The sequence below is a fragment of the Microtus pennsylvanicus genome, chromosome 12 (assembly GCF_037038515.1).
Source record: "Microtus pennsylvanicus isolate mMicPen1 chromosome 12, mMicPen1.hap1, whole genome shotgun sequence".
In the NCBI taxonomy this organism is placed as follows: Eukaryota; Metazoa; Chordata; class Mammalia; order Rodentia; family Cricetidae; genus Microtus; species Microtus pennsylvanicus.
The window spans coordinates 80,018,789-80,041,770 of record NC_134590.1 but is presented as its reverse complement, the minus strand read 5'-3'; the positions used below and the strand labels follow the sequence as shown (position 1 = coordinate 80,041,770).

Sequence of the window (22,982 nt, the reverse complement as noted above, 5' to 3'; positions counted from 1 at the left end):
GAAGCTTGCTACTTAAGAGTTTCCATGCATATTTCTATATTGAAAAATAGCCTTGGCTGGGGTTAGTTAGTTCAGTTAGTAAAGGGCCTGCCCAGTACATACAAGACGCTAGGTTCGATGTCTATCACCACACAAATAGGACATGGGTACACATGCCTGTAATCCTAGGATTTAAGAGCTAGAGAGAGAAGCATAAGGAAGTTCAGGGATCCTCTACTGCAATTTAATGTGAGGCCAGCCTGGGATACATAAAACCCAATATTTATTTTATTTTTGGTTTTCTGAGGCAAGGTTTCTCAGTGTAACCCTGGCTGTCCTGGAACTAACTCTGTAGACCAGACTGGCCTCAGACTCAAAGATCTGCCTGCCTTGGCTTCCCTAGTGCTTGGATTAAAGGCGTGTGCCACCATCACTCAACCTAAAACACAATCTTTAATTTTTTTAAATAAATAAAAATAATAAAATTAACTTACACTTTATTCCATGTTTAAATATACCTAGGAAAATAATTTATGCACGCATATTCTCTAGCATCCTAATTTATTTTTGTTTCTTTGTTTTTAGCGATGGGTCCTTGCCAACATACTTGTGTAGTTTTGTCAGTATCTTCTAGTCCCGAGTTCTACCCTTATCTGCTCTTGAGGACCTTAACTACATGATAAGGGCTAGCAGCATGTTCTGGACATAGAAAAAGAACATTTCTTCACTGCTAAATCAGGACAGGTTTTCAAAGGAGGTGATATGTGTGCAAGTTTTATAGGGCTTGAAGTCATTAACCAGGTATAAAAGAGCAGGGGTTCGAGGCAGAGGGATTCCAGTAGGAAAATGTGAGCTCTGCATTGTGATGGCCGTTCCCGGCTGTCACCTTCACTGTGCCTGGAATAAACTATAATCCAGAAGTGGAGGGCACATCCGCGATCTGGGTCACCTTTAATCATGGCCACACCTCTGTTAGAAGCCTATATAAGGACAATGGAAGAAGGAAGGAAGGGGAATTATTTGCCTGCTTACCCTAACTTCCAGCAAACATCTGTCCTTCTTTGAGATCCCAGCAGACAGCTGAGACACCCAGCCTCATGAGACTGAGCAGTTACTAGATTTTTGGGCTTTCCATTCATAGCTATTGTTGGACTGCAGCATGTAAGTCATTCCAGTAAATTCCTACACACGCGCGCGCACACACACACACACACACACAGAGAGAGAGAGAGAGAGAGAGAGAGAGAGAGAGAGAGAGAGAGAGAGAAAGAGAGAGAGAGAGAGAGAGAGAGAGAGAGAGAGAGAGAGAGATTCATTCCATAAGTTCTGTGACTCTAGAGAACCCTAATACATTGTAATTGAGTACATATAATGAACTAACACAATAGGAAGCTGACAGAAAATTTTGGAAAACCTTGTTTCTAAGCAAAAGAGTCCTGTTTTTATTGTGCAGGCAAGCTGGAGTGTTTTCAGTAATGAATGACATAACCAGATTTCTGGTAGTAGCCCCGAGATTGAGTTTGGAGGTGACTGAACCAGGAAAACAAACAAACAACTCCACTCAGCTAGAAAAGGGACTTGTAGGTCCAGATGTGATCTATAGTGCAATGATTTGTGGCCTCCCACTTCTTAACAAAGGGCCCCTCGTGATACATCACTGGCTGCCTTACTTGACGGAAGGAGTTGGAATCTACATGGCTGTAGACCTGAATTGTTGGTCTACAACGGAACTGCCAGGGATGAGCATCAGTGACACCACTCTAGGCTGAATGCTTCAGTTTGTACAGCACCAGTGTAAGCTGATTGCCCATTTGTCCCTACCTACACGTGTGCTTGATTTTAGTCAGGCTAATGTCAATCTCTCATAGCCCTTAGTTCTACCTTTATTTCTCCTTGGAACCTTAACTATATCCTTCTTAACTTGAAACATGCTCATGTTGAGATCAGTACTTGGATTTTTCAGGATAGATGTAGTTCTGTAGATGACACAGACAGAACACAGGTAGTGCTTTATTGACCTATTTGATGGTTCCCTCAAACATCATTTCAACATTATCTAAGCCTGAAACTGATAGGATGGTAAAAGCATCGTGTGACATCCAGAAAAGCTTTCAGGGCCTGTGATCGGCAACCCTGTCTCCTTGGGGCATGGATTTTATGGGTTCTCTCTTACATGCTTGCCTTGGCTTCATGAACTCATAAGACTAAAAGCACCATGAAGTGTGTCTATCATCTCACTACGAAGATGAATTTTCTTACATAATTCCTCTCAAATAGTTAAGGTACTCTAAGGAATGTTATCTAAATGGATTTTCAAAGCCACGCTTTCAACATTTTCACATCAAAAGAAATGAAAGCAGTTGTTGGAATAACAATGGAAAGTTTTCTTTTGGGTAGTGCATAAAGGGAGAGCCATTACCAGGTGGGAAAGAATCCATTAGCATTATGGATAGGGGTAATTTCTAAAGAATTTATGGTCGAATCTGTATAAAGCTAGTACTCTAAAATGTGGTCCACTTTATTTATTAAAACCTCACGGGTGTGATACTACAACAAGAATGTCAATAATTTTTAAAACTTTGCAGTGATACATATTTACACAACTATTATTGAGCACAGAAGTCTCTACCATCCACTTGATGGATTCAGCTGCTTCTCCAGCAAGTGTACAATGCCAGTAAAGTAGATGAAAAATGTTCTTTTATTTTAAGGGAGACCTCCAAGCTGTCAGTGTAGTGGAGCAGACTGGAAGATTAGAAACTATAATAGGTATATGACCAGTATTGTAGATACGCACAAGTTAATGAGAGGGCTTAGAAAAGAAGCAAGAGATGGAGAAGTGGGAATGGTTCAGGAGAATTGTCTGTATTCTGTCAATCGTGCTTTAAATAAACACTGATTGGCCAGGCAGGAAGTATAGGTGGGTCAACCAGACAGGAAGTAGAGGCAGGGTGATGAGAACAGGAGAATTCTGGGAAGAAGGAAACCCATTCCTCCCAGAGTCCTGCCCGGATCACTGAAGAAGCAGGATGTGACCTGCCCAGATGAAAAAGGTACTGAGCCATGTGGCTATCATGGATAAGGATAATGGGTTAATATAATTACAAGAGTTAACAAGAAGCCTGAGCTAATGGGACAATCAGTTTATAGCTAATGCAGACTCTCTGTGTGATTCTTTGGGGGCATACCAGCTGTGGAAACTGGGCAGGACAGAAACCCCAACAAGCTGGCCCTTGTGTTACATGGGAAGTCAGAGGAGAAGGCTTCAGAAAGAGAGACTGGAGCCTTGATTGTCATTGTATTCTTCCCCCTTCTTCGTTCTCTCTTCCTCCTCCTCCTCCTCCTCCTCCTCCTCCTCCTCCTCCTCTTCTGTTTTAACAAATAAAGCTTTCTTGAACCTCAGAGTGCAGAACTAAGCCACTAGAGGCCAGGAAGTGATGGCATACATCTTTAATTCGAGGACTCAGGAGGCAGAGGCAGAGGAATCTCTTTTAGTTCTAGGCTACCCTGGGTTACACAAGATTGAATCTGTCTAAAAGAGAAACAGAGCTCACACAAAGGTGATCCCAGCACTTGGGATCCCACACCTTTAATCCCAGCACTAGGGAAGTAGACACAGGAGTGATATGGCTGGGCAGAGAGAGAAATATAAGGCAGAAGGAGACAGGAGCTCATTGCAGTCTGAGGTTTGGTGAAGACAGTTGCAGTCTGAGGATGCAGTCTAAGAACAGGATTGCCCTTTAGCTGTGAGCATTGGCAGAGGTAAAAGAACTCTCTAGTGGTTGGTCAATCTGCCTAGCTCTGTTCTGCCCTGCTATAGGCTCAAAGCAGTCTCTTTATTCATTAATCAGTAAAAGCAACACATATACAGAATGACTTCCCACATCATCTCCCCTTTTCTGTCTAAATAAAAAGGAAGGTTTTAACTTTAACACAGTAATTTAATATAACAAAACAGATATCAAGCAAGAATTACAGTTGCAATATTTATGTCTACTTTATCTTTTAGCATAACTGAGGAAAACTATAATTATAACTATTCTTCAATTCCATCAAAGACTCCAGAAGGATATAATATCGCCAAAGTAAACAGAAAGTGCATGTAAGCAACTTCCAAACCTCTAGAATTGACAGAAATATTTCACTACCTGGACAGTCACCCAAAGTTTTTCTGTAACATTGAGGCATCCATCTTCAGGCTACAGGACCATAGTATCCAGCAGACTTTTTCATGAAGCAGGAAATCTCAAAGACAGTTACGCCCATATTGGCAGTTTTAAGTCACTTTTTTCTGTGTCCAGCAGAATGTCTTGCAGACTCTTTCATGAAGCAGGAACCCTGAAGAACTGTCTCACCTTTTTTAGGCATCATTTTTCTGTGGGTCTTGCATTTCCAGTTTGTACAGCATACCATCAAGCAGTCTAGGCAAGAGCAGTTTCTTGCCCAAATGGCTAGCAAACTCCACAAGGAGTCTCTTTGATGCCCATCTTCCTCTTGAAGTCATTGGTGCTGCTTAGGAGCAGATGTGTCTCACTGTCATGAAAAGTCTTAAGTTATTAAAACATTTTAAATTCCATATTCTGAAGGTCTTTGAGAGGTTTGAAGATTACCTATCCACCTGAAATATATCTCTCTATATTTAGAAAACCTAACTAACATGACTACAAGCTTGACATTATAGATGACTATCTACTAACCTGTATTTTTTAATTATCCATTACACTTTTAAATGAGCTGCACAAACACAATACCTTAATCAAGAGCAGAAATAAGCATGTAACCAAGATCCATACCAATACAAATCTCTATATCATATCCTCCTTTAAATGTAAACAAACATTTATAAACAATAATTTAAGGAATTTGTGCATTTATCTCCAAACTGCTCCTGCTTTTTGTTGGGCAAAGTATTTTCTTTTGGGGGGGTTCACTGAGACCTTTCAGGGGTTCTTGGTCCATCAAACAACATCTGTGGAAACAAAAGAAGAACCTCTTTTCCAAAGCAACAAATCCTTAGACCCAAATTTTGGAATCAAAATACTGTTAAAATATATAGGTTGGTTTAGCTTAGCAGCCCGTACAATGAAATGTCTCTCTGTACTTAGCTCCTTCATAGTCAAAAAAATTTTATAAAAACACAATAATATACATAATCCAGACTCTCTGTATATATTCCATCTTTATGTGGATTATTTTTCTTACTCTATTACTTTTTCTACAAGTTTAATATATATTTTATTATCTTTACTTCTTTAATCTATGACTGTCTATACTCTTTTTATATTACATTTATTGCCTCTTTAATCTTTTTCTTCTCTCTCCCAAGCTTATGTACATTTTTTAAACACACTGAGACTCATTTGGAATTCTTTTATGTCTGAATCTGTCCTATTGTGTATCTGAAATTCTTTTCTGTTCAGAAGCACTTCCTAAAGTGTGAAGCAGCTGAGTGTCGTTACTAAGATTAAGGCTTCTTTACCTTTTTGGCTCCACCCAGCCCAACATGGTGGGACAGAGGTCTGTTTAGTGTGAGCCATGCTCACAGCCCCATTTTTTAGGCACACAGTGGGTCTATGTTGCCATTAACCAAGTTGTAGCACTCTGCTCATAAACCCCATTTAAATGTTCCATATGCATACCTTTTGAAGAGTCAGAGTCTTTCATGGTGGTGAACCAGGAAGCCTTCTTAAAGGAGTTGTGCAGTTTTTGCTGCTACCGCTGAGTCAGAAAGACCTCTCTTAAGGGAGCTACAGCACGCCTCCAACCGGAAAAAAAAAAGTGGCTAAATTTGGGGGGTGTGTGTGTGTGTGTGTTTGTGTGTATAGAATCCCTTTTTAAACTTTCTCAGGTTTTACATGGATATAGTCAACCATGTTTGCTATATGGAATCTCAATGTAATTTTAATTTGTATATCTCTGATGGTTAAGATTGTTGAACACTTTGAAAAGTATTTACTAGCCATTTATATTTCTTCTTTTGAGAAATCTATTCAGTTCCATAACCAATTTTCAGTTGGATTGTTTATTTTGATGTTTAGGCTTTTGGGAGGGTTTTGAATTTTTGTTTTCATTTACGTGCACATGCATATGTGTGTGTGTATATATGTATCTGTGTGTGTATGTATCTGTGTGTGTGTATGTGTGTGTATGTATCTGTGTGTGTATGTGTGTGTATGTATCTGTGTATGTGTGTGTATCTGTGTGTATGTGTGTGTATGTATCTATGTGTGTGTATGTATCTGTGTGTGTATGTATCTGTGTGTGTATGTGTGTGTATGTATCTGTGTGTATGTGTGTGTGTATCTGTGTGTATCTGTGTGTATCTGTGTGTGTATGTATCTATGTGTGTGTATGTATCTGTGTGTGTATGTATCTCTGTGTGTGTGTGTGTGTGTGTGCGTGTAACTACATGTGTGTGGGTCCCCATGGAGGCAAGAAGAGGGTGTCAGATACCCTGGAGCAGCAGTTACAAGCCACTGTGAGCAGTCCAGCATGAGAGCTGAGACCTGAACTTGGGTCATCTGGAATAACTGCTGAGCCATCTCTGCAACCTTGATTTTGAGGTGTTTCCATCATTATTCCCGATGTGTGTATGGTGAATGGGATTGTTTCCCCGGTTTCTTTTGCAGTATTTTATGTACACAGAAGTCTAGTTGGTACTGCCACGTAAGTGCTTTACTTCTCATGATAAGTCCTGCTGTCCTCCTGATAACAGTGTATTAGCACTGCTCCTCACTGAGCAGAGCTGAAATCCCACTGCATTTGTGCACATTAGACAGTCTAAACTAATTACAATTGATTCAGGAGTTACAGTCATTATTTGTTTTCTCTTTTCTATGCCTTTACAAGGCTTTTCAAGATCACCATCTAAAAGATCTGCTCCAGGGTCAGAAATGCATTACTTGACAATGGTTGTCTAGGGAATGTAATAATTTGTAAAGAAATAAATCCATACCTCATCTGTATACTCAGGTATTTTAAAAATCTTTTCTTTACCAAAGTAGTCTATGTAGCAGAGAGCTAGAAAGCAGAGCAGGATAGGAACTGGTGTATCTACCCCCGACAGCGAACTCAATTGGTGTATTCATTTTATCTCTGTGGATACATGTATAAATGTTCCCTGAAACGTTTACAACTGGATTATAGATTCAACATTTCAAACAACTAGAATGTGGTATATCGTTGTACAACTTTGGAGTTTTATTAGTATACCTACTAATTAACAATATGTTCCTAAGGCTATGTTTAATACCAGCATGTATTCAGATTTCCTCAGTTGTTATCATATAATCTGTGAAATCAGGAAAAAATCTTCCCAAAAGTATGGTTTCCTTTTAAATTGTTGTAAACATTTTTGATTGGTTAAATTATTTGAAATTCATCATTCAAACCTTTCCTTCTGTTCTTATTCGGTATTTGTTTGGTAGAGCTATTAAGTGAAAAAAAAACCATATGTTTGTCTCAGATCAATTAATTTCCAGTTTTACATACAGTTGTGTGTGTGTGTGTGTGTGTGTGTGTGAGAGAGAGAGAGAGAGAGAGAGAGAGAGAGAGAGAGAGAGACTTTCATTTTCTGTCAATAAACACAGTGACACACAATTTTTTTTCCAAACTTGCACCCGAGCTACACCAGCAGGGGGCGAAATACAAAAGGAATAAATTTGACAAGCAATATAGATTTTTCTCACTTCAGTGACTGGGCAATAACAAAAAAATCCAGCATAATCACAAGGCACTTTACAATTTAAAGTGACTCAGTCTTTGTTATCTTGCAACGACTGAACTGTAAGGAGACAAATGTGGGTCTATTTTAGTTCTTCAAGTTAATTTGTCTAGCACATTGTGGAGACAGGATGAACTATGATGAATTGCTATTGTCCTTATCTTTCCCAACGTGTATAATTCCTCCAGTCAAAGGGCTGGACAGTTTTCTGCGATGACGGGTGTTTTCCGTCCTTGTTTCTTTGGGTTACTGCTGAGCTTTGCGGTTTTGAAACTATTTTAAATAATTCAACGTGGGCAGAAAGAGAACCCGGCAGGGCTCATGATTTGTAGGGTAGAGCCCAGGGTTCACCGTCTCAGACAGAAATAATAATCGTGCAGCCTTGTAGTCTGAGTTTTACAGTGGCACGTGTTCTAACAGATTCATGGGAAAGGACGGGGGAAGGTTATAAAAAGAAAGATCAACTGCTCAGGACTGATGGAAACAAAGTCTCTTATGACCTCTATAATAGAGATTCGCTCAAACGCACAAGTTGATTTGAAAGATGTATGAAAAACGACCGTCTTCTAACACCAACACAATTCTGGGCTGATTTTTGTAGAAGACGATTTGTTAGTTTGCCTGCTGACTTCTCGTCTTAAGTAGGACAATCACTTCTCATTTGTTAAATAACAGCTTCCTCTTTTGTTGGCTTACATAAAAAAAAAAAAAAAAAAAGGAGGAGGAAGGGAATAAAAAAGTCTTTTTTTTCCGGGCGCAAAGGACGAGCTGATGAATGTTGTCCAGCCGGTTTTTCCAGTGGCGATCTGGTTCCGTTTCCACAAGTCTGCAGTTTGATTCCAAGGCGAGACTTAACCCGCTCCCGGGCGCAACGGGAAAGTAACCGGGCTGAGAGGAGCTCGGGTCCGTCGCCGGGAGCGCCGCCTGAGGGGCGGGCGAGGAGGGAGGGCGTCCGCAGCCCACACTCGAGCGCCTCCAATGAGTACAGAAAAAGGCAGTCTGCCCGCACCCAAAATGGCGAACGTCGTTCCTCGCGACGGCGCCTGCGCAGGAGTCCGAATTCGGTGACACTAATTCCCCCGGAGTGTCCTCCCCCACCCCGGCACCCACCAGCGCCCGGCCCCGACCTAGCCACCTGCGCCCGGAAGTGACGTAGCAGCGGCAGCGGTTCCCCGCTGCATGATGGGAGAGTGTGTGGAGTGGGCGGGGGTCTCCGCGGAGGAGGAGGAGGCGGAGGCGGCGGCGGCGGAAGAGGGCGGAGGGTAGTGGGATGGGGGTCCCGCGGCAGCGCTGAAACTCCGGGTGGGCGTCCATGGCGCCGCTGCGCTGACAGGGCTGGGAGCTGCTCGCCTTCCGCCCTCGCCCGCTCAGCGTCCGAGCAACCGGTCCTTCCTCGGGGAGCCAGTTCCTCCCCGGGCCGCCGAGCCATGCCCATCGCGACCGTCCGGGACGAGCCAGGTGAGTGCCGCCGCCGCGCTCCCGGGGGCTGCGGAGGAGCCGGCCTGCCCGGTGGTCCTGGCCTGGAGCACCTGCCGGCGTCGGCCCGGCTGCGGGCCTGCGAGCTCGGGCGCGGGCTCTGCTCCCCTCGGCGGCTGCGGAACGCCGCCGGCAGCGCCCGGAGCGGTGGCCCGGCGCTCGGCATCCCGAGCTCGGCCGAGGAGAGCCAGCCGTGCCCTCCCGGCCGCCGTGGCCCGCCCTACCCCTTCGCGTCTACCTGGCCGAGCTGCGCGCCTCCGGGGCTCCCTCCCGGCCGCGGTGGAGAAGTTTGGGGCTCCGCTCCGGCTTCCTCCTTCTCCCTCCTCCCCTCGTGACAGGTGTAAACACTGGCTGCCTCGCGGAGGCCCGAGGCCGGCGGCTGCGGGAGTGTGTCGCCTCAGAGGGTCTCGGAATGTCCCCAGCGGGCAGGGACAGCTCCAAGCTGTGTCCCTTGCGGAGAGGACCTTTTCGGCACTCCTCAGGAAATCGTTTGCGTCCTCTCCCTCATTGCGCTCGAAAGTTGAGCTCTTATTCTTTAAGCGCCCGGCTTGGCAGGTGCTGCGGGGTGCAGGGGACAGAGGGCGAGCAGTGGTGGGGTCTTTTTCCCCTTGGGAAAGCGAGACTTGTTGGACCTCCCACTGCCCCCCACCTTCTTGGTTTATTCAAGTTATAGCGTGATTTCCCTCTGAATCGGTTGCGGCTGAGGAAAGAACTGACTCATACATATAAATATTAACGGGAGGGGGGACACGTCAAAGGAGCCATGGTTCTGTTTCGGAGTTCTCACTTTAACTAAAACTTCTACCCATAAACTTCACGGCATAAATGTCTTCTACGAGGCACGTCCTCATACTCAGAGGTTGGTTTTTGTTTGGGGGAGGTTACTGAGGGAGACGAGGGCTCGGGAGCAGTTTAAATCTGATTTGATATTTAACTGTTGGTTTCGGTTAAACTATTAGAGAAATATATGCTAAACTCTAGGGGGAACTGTGCTTCAACTCTAATTCGTTGATAGAATCAGCCTAGTTTAACCACTTTTCATAAGTTTCTAAATATTGGCATTTATAGTAATCATTTTTAACAATTTCCAGGGGTGTGTTTATTAAAATAAAGTATTTATGGTTGCTTTATGCATGGAGAGGTCTCGCTCGAATCAAAAGTTAGATCCAGCATCAAAATTTCTAGTCCAGCAAGTAGAACCTACTAGATTATTAGATCTAGTCACTTTTCTGTGTGTATCAGGGTTATTTATTGATGTCTAGAGACATATTTTAAACCATTAAAAAAGCTCCGGAAAGACGTTAACTAGTACTCAGATAATATGTAGGGCCCTCAGATAATATGTAGGGCCCTTGAGTTTGAACGTTACCTGATATTTTGACCTAGAGGCTGTAATGAAAATAATCTCATGTCAAGCAAAGATAAATCCACAATGGCATTGATAAATTTTGCAGAATCCAATTGCCTATGAAAATCTCATAATCTAGGTGATTCCATTATAGAACATAATTTTAAATTCTATTCTGCTATAATTAATAAAAAAAAAACTAGATGCAAAAAGCAGTGAAATTTGAGTACTGATTTTTTTTTCCTGAATTCTAACAGGCAAAGAATTTATTAAATAACATCTCATTGAGAAATTGACTGTCCAACCTTCCCCTCAGGTCTCATAATAGCAATCTCTTAACGTATTTAGATACTTAAAAGCCCTCAAGAATCACCTAAAGTAAATGTTGATATTCCAATTTAATGTTACCAACAATTTGTTTTTGTTTTTTGAGGCAGGGTTTCATGTATCTCAGGCTAGCCTCAAACCCCTAATCCTCCTGTCTCTGCCTCTCAAGTGCTTGGTGTGTACCATCACGCCCAGGTTCCAAAAATTTGTAAATTAAAAATAAAGGACTTCTCTCTCTAAGCACTTTCAGTTCCTCATTATGTAGCCCAAAAGACTTTACAGCCAAAAGTTCAATTTTTTGCTGTTGTTTTAATTCAACTTTGAAAATATTAAGCAACTATGGATTTTACATATGTCATTTTGGTGATTGTTTCTAATTAGTATATGCATATGTGTGCGCAGACAAAATCACAACTCTTTGTGCAGCTTTGCATAGTAATTTTTAACAGTGATATGTTCTGCTTTCTGTGAGCTAGATACTTGCTCTTTTCTCTTTGTTTTGTGTTACTGAGGCGTGAACCCTGGGCCCCATGCATTTTAGGTGGGCACTGTACCAGTGAGCCCCATCCCTAGCCCAGCAAGATACTTTAAGAAATGTTTTTCTGAGTCAGTGAGATGGTTCAGTGGGTTAAAGGCACTTGCTGCCAAGCCTGGTGCAACCTGAGTTTCATCTCCAAGACCCATATTGTAGAAGGAAGGAACTGAGTCATGCAGATCGTCCTCTTCCACATATGTGCCATGAAAGACTCATGCATGCACAGATGTGCACATAAATAAATATATGTAATTTAAAAATACTATATTCTTTATGAGAATTTAAGTTATTTTTATCCTCCCAACAACCCTGTAAGGTAGCATATAGAGTGCTATCCCTATTTTTCAGAGGAAACTGGGGCACAAAAATAGTAATTTTCTTAAGGCAAATCAGCTGGTAAATGACAAGGCAAGATACAATAGAACATTATGTAGTTTTTAAAAATGTAAAACTATACCACTCTTTTCTGGGATTCATGAGGCATGTATCACAAGAATAAAAATGTGTGGGCTGGGGGTGTTCTGCTCAGTGGTAGAAAACTTGCTTATGTTGTACAAGATCCTGCGTTCAGTCCCAGCATTGCAATGTGTAATAGTAACCACCAAGTAAGTATAAAAGTTAACCTCTGGAGAACTAGAGAGTGCTAAAGGATTGGGAAGGCACCCGTGACTTTTCAAGTGGATCCTTACTGTTTGTCACATACTTGATTAGAGAAAGTTAAGTAAATTCTAACATAGTTGTGTTAACAGTTGTGTAGTGGGTGTGGGATCATTTCTTTTCCTCAGGCTTTGTTTTATTGCTTGGGATGCTTTACAGTAAAATGAAAAGTTTAAACATTTCTCTTCAAAACAAAGTATCACTTTTTTCTTTAGCAGGATTTCAGAAGGGAGTAGGGAAACAATGTTATTTTGTATTGACTTAGTTTTAAAGTAGGGGAGCTATTAGCTTGAATTAAAGCTTTTCCAGGTTTCTCTGCCTTAACTTCTTTTGCCTGGGCCCTCATCTAAAATTGCTGCCAAACATCTCAACAGCCCTATTTGACATACGTGGTTTATATTTCTATGTGGACCCTAGAATTCAGGGCTCATTGATCAGTAGGTTAGACCAATTCTCTGGTAAAGAGAGGTCAGAAACTTGGATGGGAAGAGTTCCTGAGAAGTGTAAAGAGGAAAACAGATGCAATAGTCCATCTTACTCTTGTTGACCACTGCTACTTCTCCCAAATAGCTAAGGTAAAGGCAAACCAAAGATAAATTGCTAAGAAACTAAGTATCTGTATGTTCAGACCTTAATTTACAAGCACTCTAATAGTGATTACTACCCAGAGGAAAACAACATAGTAAATTAGGGCAAATTTCCCCCTTTTGATTCTGTTTGTGTAGGTATAGCATATGGCAGTTATTTAACTGATTATCTGCTGAGGGTCTTCGGGTTATTCTTAAAGTAGTCATCAAGTACCCACTATGTGTCAAGCCCTTTTGTAGGGAGACTGAAATGACAAAACAACAGTAAAACCCTGTCCTCACAGAGCTTTGATTTCTAGTGTGTGTACGTACTTTACACATGTTTGTGATTGGGACAGGCGCCAAGGTAGCGGATGTAAAAGAGTTGGTTTGGGGAGTAAAGGAGCATTACTTTTTACTTTAAGTCATGGACTAGATGGCGTTTATAGGGTATTGATGGGTCTTGCTGCTTAATGTATGATGGGGTTAAAGACTTAAGACCTGCAGGAAGTAAAGATAACCATGGGGGAAGAATAGTAGATATAAATACATGCCCAGAATATTGAAAGGATAGCAGCAGGTAACACAGTGTTTCTAGACTAGCAGGCAGGAGAGCTAAACAGGAGGTCAGATCGGAGATAGAGGCCAGTTGAGCAGCTTTGGAAGCCCTTTGTAAACATCCCAGAGACTATCTTTTTAGTGGGAAACAATTGCAAGGTTGCCAAGGGAAGATGTCAGTTAACATGTTTTGCTTTACTTTATTTACGTTTCGTATGTGTAAGTTGTGTGCCTGGTGCCCGAGGAAGCCAGAAGAGGGTGTTGGATTCCTGCAAGTGCAGTTAGGGATAGTAGTAAGCCATCATATGGGTGCTGGAAATTGAACCTAGGTCTTCTTGTTGCAAGAGCAATAAGTGGTCTAAATCCCTGAGATTATTCACCACCCATTTATGTTTTAAAAGAATATGTTAGGGCTGAGAGTGCAATTCAGTGATAGGCACATGCACACATACATGCACACACATACACATCTACCTTCAGAAAAAGGATGCATGTACTTATTGTACAGGAAATAAACCATAGGAATGTGAAAATAGAAGCAGAAGCACTCATTGAGGAACTGGGTACAGTGATGCAGCTCAGACAGTGTCCAGAACTGGTAGTGTAGAGATAATGAGAGTGGCCAGTGTTTGAGTTGAAACCTAGAGTCCTCCCATTGCTAAATTCAGAGAAGTTATATTCAGTCACCTTCCAGAAACTCAAGTCCATACAACCAGTGTCCTAGCCTATCTGACACTTCCTCTATCCTACTTTCTAATCAAATTCTATTACATGTCTAACTGTGCCCAGACAGTGGCTCCATGTATCATCCTTGGTGTCAGCCGTTTTCTCTGTAAAATCCTTCAGATACTTTCTTGCCTGGGCATAGGCTGTACACCTCAGCACTCAGGAGGCCAGCCTGGTCTACACACAGAGTCCCAGGCCAGCCAAGGCTACATGGGAAGACCCTGTCTCAGAGAAAAAAAAGAGAAGAAAATCTTTTTACCCCCGAGAGCATTTAATCATTTTCACTATTCCTCCTCTTCCCAATCAAGTTAGATTGCTGTTAGCCACACTTTACCTCCTTTACTATACACCCACACAGAGTTGTAAACTCTTCTCATATTAATCCCCCTTATTAGCCTTAAGTTTCATTATGGTTGTTACTCCCTTTACTCTGTTCTAGCAGTTTTGTGAAGTAGATACTTCGTAGTTGGTTATGTTTTTTATGCTTAAAGCATACAAAGGTAAAAAGGGGCCACATAAAATAAAACAAAAAACTGACCTGTTACAGTTTTGATTTGGTTTGTAGTTTTAAAGGGGGGTCTTATTATGAACCTTGACTGGCTTGGTCCCTAATATGTAATCCATTGTGGCTCAGACTTGCAGCAGTCCTCCTTCCTCTCCTTACCGGATAAAAGATTTACAGGCGTGTGTCACCACATGCCTAGTCTCCTGTTAGGAACTTGTTTCTGTCAATTCTAGAGTTTTGGAAGTTGCTTACAGTGCACTTCCTGTTTACTTAGGTAATATTATATCCTCCTGGAGTCTTTGATGGAGTTGAAGAATAGAGTTTTCCTTAGCTATTTTAAAAGATAAAGTAGATATAAATTTTTAATTCTGTCTTGATAACTGTCATATGTAATTTTACCATGTTAAAGTTAAAACCTTCCTTTTTATTTAAACAGAAAAGGGGAGGTGATGTGGGATTCCTCTTTGTATGCTGTGAATACCATTGGTTAATATTGGTTAATAAAGGAACTGCTTTGGGCTTATAGCAGAGCTATAGGGGAATAGAGCTAGGTGGGGAAAACTAAACTGAATGCTGGGAGAAAGAAGGGAGAGTCAGAGAGAAGCTATGGAGCCACTGGAAACAGATACGTTGAAACTTTGCTGAAGGCCACGACCTTGTGGTGATTCACAGACTAATGGAGATGGGTTAAATTAAGATGTAAGAGTTAGCAAATAAGAAACTAGAGTTTGGGCCAAGCAGTGATTTAAATAATATAGTTTCTGTGTGATTATTTCGGAGCTGAGCAGCCAGGGAATCAAAAAGCGGCCTCCTCCAACAGTAACTAACATATATTCTCCCAAGCATTTATATATATTTATATGTATATGTATGCTTTTCACAAAAAGAAAAAAACTTTTATATTTATTTATTGTTGTAGGGGAGGGTAGGTATTCATGCCATCATGTTTGTTCAGAGATCAGAGAATAACTTTGTGGATAATTGAGTTCTCTTTTTCCACCTGTATGTGGGTTCAAGGGATCAAAAGCAGGTCACAGGCTTGCTCAGCAGCTCCTTTACCCACTCAGCTATCTTCCTGGCCCAACGGAGTGGGATTTGGTGCATACAGTTGAGAATGTTTTGCTTTGCCAAGTTGCCTAAACCAATATTCAAGACCATAGTCAGCCTCTTCCCCAGTTCATCCAAAAATAATTTGGATGATTTGTTGAAATCATTATTAACTTCATGTTATATTTTTCTGGTTCTTAAAATTACGAAATTACAGAAAACTATGGAAAAATAGGGGGGAAACTGGTATACTTCCTATGGCAGGAGTTCATCTGTTTTATATGTATGTATGTAAATTATTTTTTTAAAAAAATATAAAATCTAATCTATATTTTTGACTTTTTGTCTGTTTGTTTTAGGGCAAACTCTCCCACCTGGAGCTCCTTGAGTTGGCTAGACTGGCAGACCAGCAAGCCTCTCCTTGTCTCTTTTCTGGGCTGGGATTAGAGTCATTTTGACCTGGCTCCAAATGCAGCTCCTCATGCTTGTGCAGCAAGCACCTTACTCCTGTCTCCTCTTCACTGGCCAGTTTGCTTCCAAAAGAAAGTTGTTAACATTTGGTTTTTCTTCCATTTCTTTTTTTCTTTTTAATTTATTTATTTATTAAAGATTTCTGCCTCCTCCCCGCCACCGCCTCCCATTTCCCTCCCTCTCCCCCGATCAAGTCCCCCTCCCTCGTCAGTACGAAGAGCAATCAGGGTTCCAAGGAAAACCCACCTCCATCCAGGTCTAGTAAGCAGACGCGGCGGATGCGGGATAGTCCAAGCAAAACAGTGAAGCCCACACTGAGAGCAGATCGCCACACTACAACTAAATCAAGTAGGTTTTTGGGGGCCTGGCCTGCAGAGTGGGAGACCTTTTATTGGCGAGGTCCACAGGCGGGCTAACGGGGAGCCTGGTCCTGTCCCTGAAGACCACCCTGAGTGGGGAGAGTGTTCTTGGTCCGCGGAGGGACACAGGAAACGCAACGGGGCATTCCCCGACCCCCTTGACACCCCCCCCATTAGCCTGCGAGGGCTGGTCCCCTCTGCTGGGGCTGCTCCTCCTCTGCTGCCACCTCTCTCTTCTGTTTCTTGAGATTGAATCAAATTGATTTTTTTTTTTTTGAGGCAGAGTCTCATGTAACCCAGGCTAACCACTAACTTGCTTTGTAGCAAGGATGACTGAACTTTTAATCCTTCTGCCTCCGTCTTGAGAGCTAGGATTACAAGTGTGTGCTACCGTGCTTGGCATATATAGTGCTGGAGATCAAACCCAGGGCCTCACATATGCTAAGCAAGCACTCTACCAAACAAACCATGCCTGAGCCTCATTATTGCTGCAGGTTATGAACATCTCTCCATGTTACTAACAATCTTTAAACATGATTTTTAGTGACTGTGTAAAATGCCATCAAGTGAGTTTCAAAGTATTTTGCTATTTCTCTACAATTGGATGTCCTGGCTTTGTTGTTGTTGTTTGGGTTTCTTCCTTTCTTCTTGTTGAAGTTGTTAATTTGACACATGCTAGAGTTATTTAGGAAAATGCCTCCATCCTCGCCTGTGGTAGGCAAGTCTGATGGACATCTTGATTAGTGATTAATGCGGGAGGGCCCAGTTAACTGTGATGTCACCCCTGGGCAGGTGGTCCTGGGTTGTATAAAACAGGCTGAGTAAACCTTGATCAATAAGTAGCATTCTTTCATGGCCTCTGTGTCAGTTACTGCCCTGAGCCCCTGCCTTGATTCCCTCAATGCTGGACTGTAATCCTGAAGGAGAACTTAGAAACCTTTCTTCCCCCCAAGTTGTTTTGGTCATGGTATTTATCACAACAATTGAAACCTCACTAGGGCATTGGATTTTTCGGTTTTTTATGTTATGAAAGACCATCTGGGTGAACAAGTCTGTAAACTACTGTCTTGATGTTTTCCCATTAGATCAAGTCTTAGAAACAGTTCATTGTCACCCCTCCTCCCCAAGCCTATTGCTTCCAAAAGGTTAAACCAGTTCTACTTTTCAAAGTGTTTACCTGAGCTGGGTGAAGTGGCTCAAGCCTAGGAAATAGAGGAAGAAGGATCAGGTTTAAGATCATCCTTGGCATCAGGTTGAGTCTTTGGCATCATAGCCTAATCTACATGAGACCTAAAAATAAATAATTGGCCTGAATTTTTAAAGGCACTTTTGCAATATGGAGGAATTTTTGCATAATTAAAAAACTTTGAAGGAGATCTAGCAACTCACAAATAGGAATTTGGTCAGTGCTACTGAGATAACTCAGTGGGTAAGGGCACTTGGCTGTCAGTGGCAAGCCTTATGGTCTAAGTTTGACCTAGGACCCACATAGTAAAAGAGAAAACAGCTCCTGAAAACTGTCCTCTGCTTCAACATGTGCACTATAGCATGCATGAGCACACATACATTAGATAGATAGATAAATAAATACATTTAAAATAAAAATATTCTCTCCATATGTAGTGCTAAAAGCAGTAATTGGAATTGGAGAAATTGGAAACAAAGGAAAGAAAACACATACTTTTTTATACCTTGGATTAGGAGCAATTTCTGGTTTGTAAAATCAGTTTAGGGGGTCATGAACAACTTTTAAGAGAATGTCAAGTAAGTATGGCAGTGCCTATAATAATAGCACCTGGGAGGTGGAGGGAGGAGGAATAGGAGTTTCAGGCTAGCTGTGCTGGGCTACATGAGACCCTGACTCAAAAAAAACAAAACTAGAAAGAAGGAACAATTGAACTAGAACTAAACAAGTCAGTATATGCAGAGAGTATATTCTGTTTTGGTGAAATTTTTCTTTGAGGGGTGAGCCCCTTAATTGGTTATCCAATACAGGGTGGTCAGCCCTGAAATCATATACACACAAACAACAAAAATGGATTCATAATATTGTATTTATATATTTTTGCATTTCTTTCTGTAAATGAAATTGATATTCAAAGAAGAACCATTTATTGAAGGAGATATTGGAGGGGTTGGAGGGAGAAAGGGGAAAGGGAATAGAATGTAATTATATTTAATTATAAGTCTATTTTTAAAAAATTTTCTTAGATATCAAAATAAGGCATTCTCTAGAAAATGGTATGAAAAATCTTGCTTATATGGCAGACTAATTTTCCATTCATTTCTAACCATAGGTATTTGGTAAGTTACAAATAACTTTTCCCCTTTAGCCCTTAATCTTTCTCTCTTTTCTTTCTCTATTTCAGGCTAAAGCAAAACTTTAAACAAAAACATTGAAAGATTAACCAGTCAGAAATGTTTGCTATAGATTCTTTCCCTGGTTTCCATGGAGTTCTTGGTACAGGGAGTTCTTGGTACAAGGCATACTCCCTGTATGCCTTGGTGTTCTACATGCAGATACCCTGATAAGCACTATTGACAAGGCTTTTGTTTTGATAATCTTCCCCCAGGAATGTCATTGTGGTAGTGTTTTGATCTGTGGATTGTGCATATATAGTTTACTTATGGTTTATTGTGTAGTATGTATGTGTGTATGTATAGTTTATTGTTTATAGTTAATAGTTTGTGCCTAGTTTATTTCCTGTTTCCTTCTGTTACTATAAATGCTGTTGCATCAATGAAGGGCAAGAGAACAATTTAAAGTCAAGCTAATATTACCTGGAAAAGAATTGGTAAGGTAAATCTGCTCTTACTTAGGTCATATTTTAAGACCATATTCGTGAGTTTTAGATTATCTAGGATCTTATCTACTTTCTTTACTGTTAGCCCAGCTAAGTGAATTCCAACTTCACCCAGCTATAGTTTTATAACTCTTATAGCTGCTGCTTTTTCTATGTGGTAGCTCTTACAAGGCATTTACTGTGGTGTGGCGAGCAGATTGTAAGAAGAGCAACCGCCAAAGACCAGACTTTTAGTTACATACTATAGTGGTGTCTTTATTCTTGAAAGTCACAAAGTAGTTTGTGGTGGGGGGGCGGATGTTAGGGTTTTGTTTGTTTGTTTTTCTCACAGTATTCTAGTCTTGTGAAGTTCAGTGTGTCTGTCTTGACTAGAATGTGAATTTAAAACATGCAACAAGAAATTTTTTTCAAAGTATGTCAACCATTCCTGTTAGCTGTTTGCCAAGTTGGATTTTTTCATGAAGTACTAAATAAAATTGCTAGAAACAGAAAAAGCGTGAATGTTAGTTGGCTTATCCAGTGCAGCATCATGTTTTGGTGACACTGGGTGACACCTTTGTACATGCTGAGTAATTGCTTCAATTCAAAGCAGGTCCTCATGTTAGGGGTTGTGTTGAATGAAATCACAAGCCATTTTTGTCCTTTAGCAGTTTTTCCGTATCGCTAGCACATAAAGTACCACCTCTGACAAGATGCTTGTCTGTTCAGACAGGTTGTAGCACAACGGCTTCCTTTCACATTCATCTCATCTCAGACAGCATTCATCAGAATACACTTGCCCCAATTAACCACGTATGTTTTCTAACTTACTCGGTGGAGCATTGACAGGCCAGAGGCGAGGTACTGGAATCTTTTTCCTGTGGGAGGTGTGCTGTATTCAGTAGCAGTCGGTAGAGTAAATACCAGTAAGAACAACATGTATTCATTTCCTATTTTGAGCCAGGCCCTGAGGATGCAGAAAGAACAACAGCATTGTCATCTTGAGCTTGAGCAAAATAGCTAGGAGCAGACTCCGTGGTTTGGTAGGGCTGAAGCCAGAGATTGGTGTGTTGAGGACTTAACTGGAAAGTATAGAAGTAGAGACAGCCCCTGTCGAGAGGCTCTGTAGCAAGGGATTCAGAAAGGCTCAGGGGCAGGGCTTTGTTTTGTTCCGATTTGTTTTCAGAATGGAAGAAGCTTGAATGTTTGTAAGATGAATAGAAGACATCAGAAATGATAAAAGAAATAAATTCATAGTTCCTGATCATAACTGGGAAGGAAAGGCAGAAGGGTCCAGGATTGTTTGTATACCGGATTGTGGAGGAGGCGTGGAATTGTGCTCTCTTTAAAATGTGTTGTCCTTGTAAAGATTCTGGGATATGAAGGCAAAGAATTAAGAGTTTCAAGGTGAACTGGTTTGCATAAAATAGTAAATTCCAAATATGGTCAGTTAATATGACAATTTAAATGTAAAACAATTCATACTATTTCTATTTACCTTAATTATTATTTGAAACCCATCCAAATACAAAGAAAACACATTATTATGGGTGTACATGTATTTAGATGTTCAGTTAAAAGAATTCTTTTCCCCAGTGCTAGAGATTGAACTTAGGGCCTTGTACTCTGCCACACATTATCTCTAGCCCATGAAAAATGTTTTTGTGGCTCTTTGAAAACCAGATCATATAAAATGATAATGCTTAACTGCTATTTAATAAGGTAATTAGCTCCTCAGCAAATACATGTAGCTGCTCTCGTGTTATAATTGACATTGTATAATAATATTTATACTTTTATGTGTTGCTTTAATTGATATTAAAAGCGGGATTATCAAAACTTTGTCACTTTGAACAGTCTGGCCTTTTAAGGCTGATAGAATCAAGATATTTTGTGCTTGCTTTCCCTCGTCTCATACATTGAATAATATGTACATTAATTTTGAAACTGACTTGCTTCTTGGCATTTTTGTTGGCTATCCTTTGAGTTTATGAAATTATCTTTCTCTTTCCAAATTAATGTAAATGTTTCAGGGAACTTTTTCTGAGCAATTCAGATACCTTTTAAGGGGAATTCTTTTATATTCTGTCAGTCATTTCTGAAATATTTTAAATCTCATCAAATATTTGATTGGTTAATTCAGTTACTGTTGAGATTAATATTTAAGCTTTAAGCTTTTATTTCTTCATATGTAAAATTAAGATGCTTCCAATAACACAAGGAATAAATAAATGATGTTGTATGCCCTTGACTTTAGCTGCTCTAGAGGCTCTGGTGGGAGACTGTCAGATTGAAGTCAGCTTGGAACATATATGAGACCTGTATCTCCAAAAGAAAAAAAAATTAAAGGAGATAGTTTATGAATTCTTTCCACATAATGCTGGAACATAGTAGACCCTTAAAAAAAATACTGACTTGACACCTAAGATGGGCATGGTGATTATGTGTCTGTAATTTCAGGGTTAGGTAAGCTGATGCAGAAATAGTGCTCCCAAGTTTGAAGCCAGCCTGAGCAAGACCCAAACTAGAAACATACACATCCATGAAGACACATGCACATGTACACACACGCAAGCAAGGTGAAAACACATGGAAGTAGTAATAGTTAATACATCTTTTAAATAGTACTGCATAGTATTTTGTAGTTGATGACATATTGGCATTCCTGATGTCTTGAATTCTTGGTTTTAAGTTAGTAGGTTAATTATGAGATCTTTAAAAACACTCAGCTTGGGAGCGTAGAGAGATAACTTAGTGGGTAAAATGCTTCATACAAGCATGAGGGCCTGCATTTGAATTTCTAGAACCCACATAAATGTCAGACTCGGTAGCATGAATCTGTAACCCCAGTACTCCTAGAAGGCCGAATCAGAAGAATCCCTAGAAGTTTACAGGCACACACAGTGGAAAAACAACAAAGACACACATGCTCACATGCACACTCTGACATCCATACATAAATGGCACAGAGGTCTTTGGTGGTTGTTGTTGTTGTTCTGTTTTTCAAGGCAGGGTCTAACTATGTATCTCTAGGCTACCATGGAACTTGCTGTGTAGACCAGGCAGAACTCCATCTCTGCTTCCCAAGTGCTAAGAAGAAAGGCACTCACTACCTCCACATAATAACTTAGTTTGGGGACTGTGAAAGTTTGCTTGAATAGCATTAAAATTTGTAGCCTGTGTTGAAGAGAGTATATATAATTGTGCTTTCAAAAAACAAAACTCTCTTAATTCTTCTCTGAAAGTTTGTACTTTTAGGTGTCCTCTCTTGTTTTGCTAGGCTATGTAAAGTTAACTGCCAATAACAAACCATCCAAAAGTTTTGTGTGTGTGTGTGTGTGTGTGTGTGTGTGTGTGTGTGTGTGTGTATGATGGAGGAAAGGCATGTGTACTACATGTGCATGTGTGGACTCAGTCCTCTCTTCCACCTTGGTGTGGGTTCTAGCCAGGCTGTGGCAGAGCCTTTACCTGCTGTGCTGTCTCACAGCCCTCTTGCTGTAATGTTAAATGCTCATTTTCCTGATGACTGTTTTGTTTCTTTGTTCTTTTGAGGCATAGTCTTACTATATAGCCCCAACTGGTCTGTAACTCACTATGTAGACCAGGCTGGGCTTGAATTCACAGAGATTTGTAAACGAAGGCTTTTCTGTCCCACCTGGTCCTATAGCCGCTTCTAAAATAATCACCAAGAGGCTTAATATTAATTACAAACTGTTTGGCCTATTGCTTAGGCTTATTACTAACTAGCTCTTACACTTAAATTAACCCGTTTCTATTCATCTGTGTATTGCCATGGGGCCATGGCGTTACCAATCTGCTGACATCTCCCCTGACTCCACCCTCCTCCCTGTATCTTTGCTTGGATTTCCTGCCTGCCTCTATCCTGCCTGGCTATTGACCAAAGGTGCTTCTTTATTAACCA

General features: G+C 41.0%; 1 protein-coding gene across 2 annotated transcripts in view; it reads left to right on the top strand.

Moving 5' to 3' along the window:
- Positions 1-9,023: 9,023 nt before the first annotated feature.
- Positions 9,024-22,982, top strand: part of Aftph (aftiphilin) — a 65,976-nt gene continuing 52,017 nt past the window's right edge. For both annotated transcript variants that reach the window (XM_075944436.1, XM_075944435.1), the window contains exon 1: positions 9,024-9,160. The gene's annotated coding sequence lies outside the window, so the exon portion shown is untranslated. The remainder of the gene's footprint in view (positions 9,161-22,982) is intronic.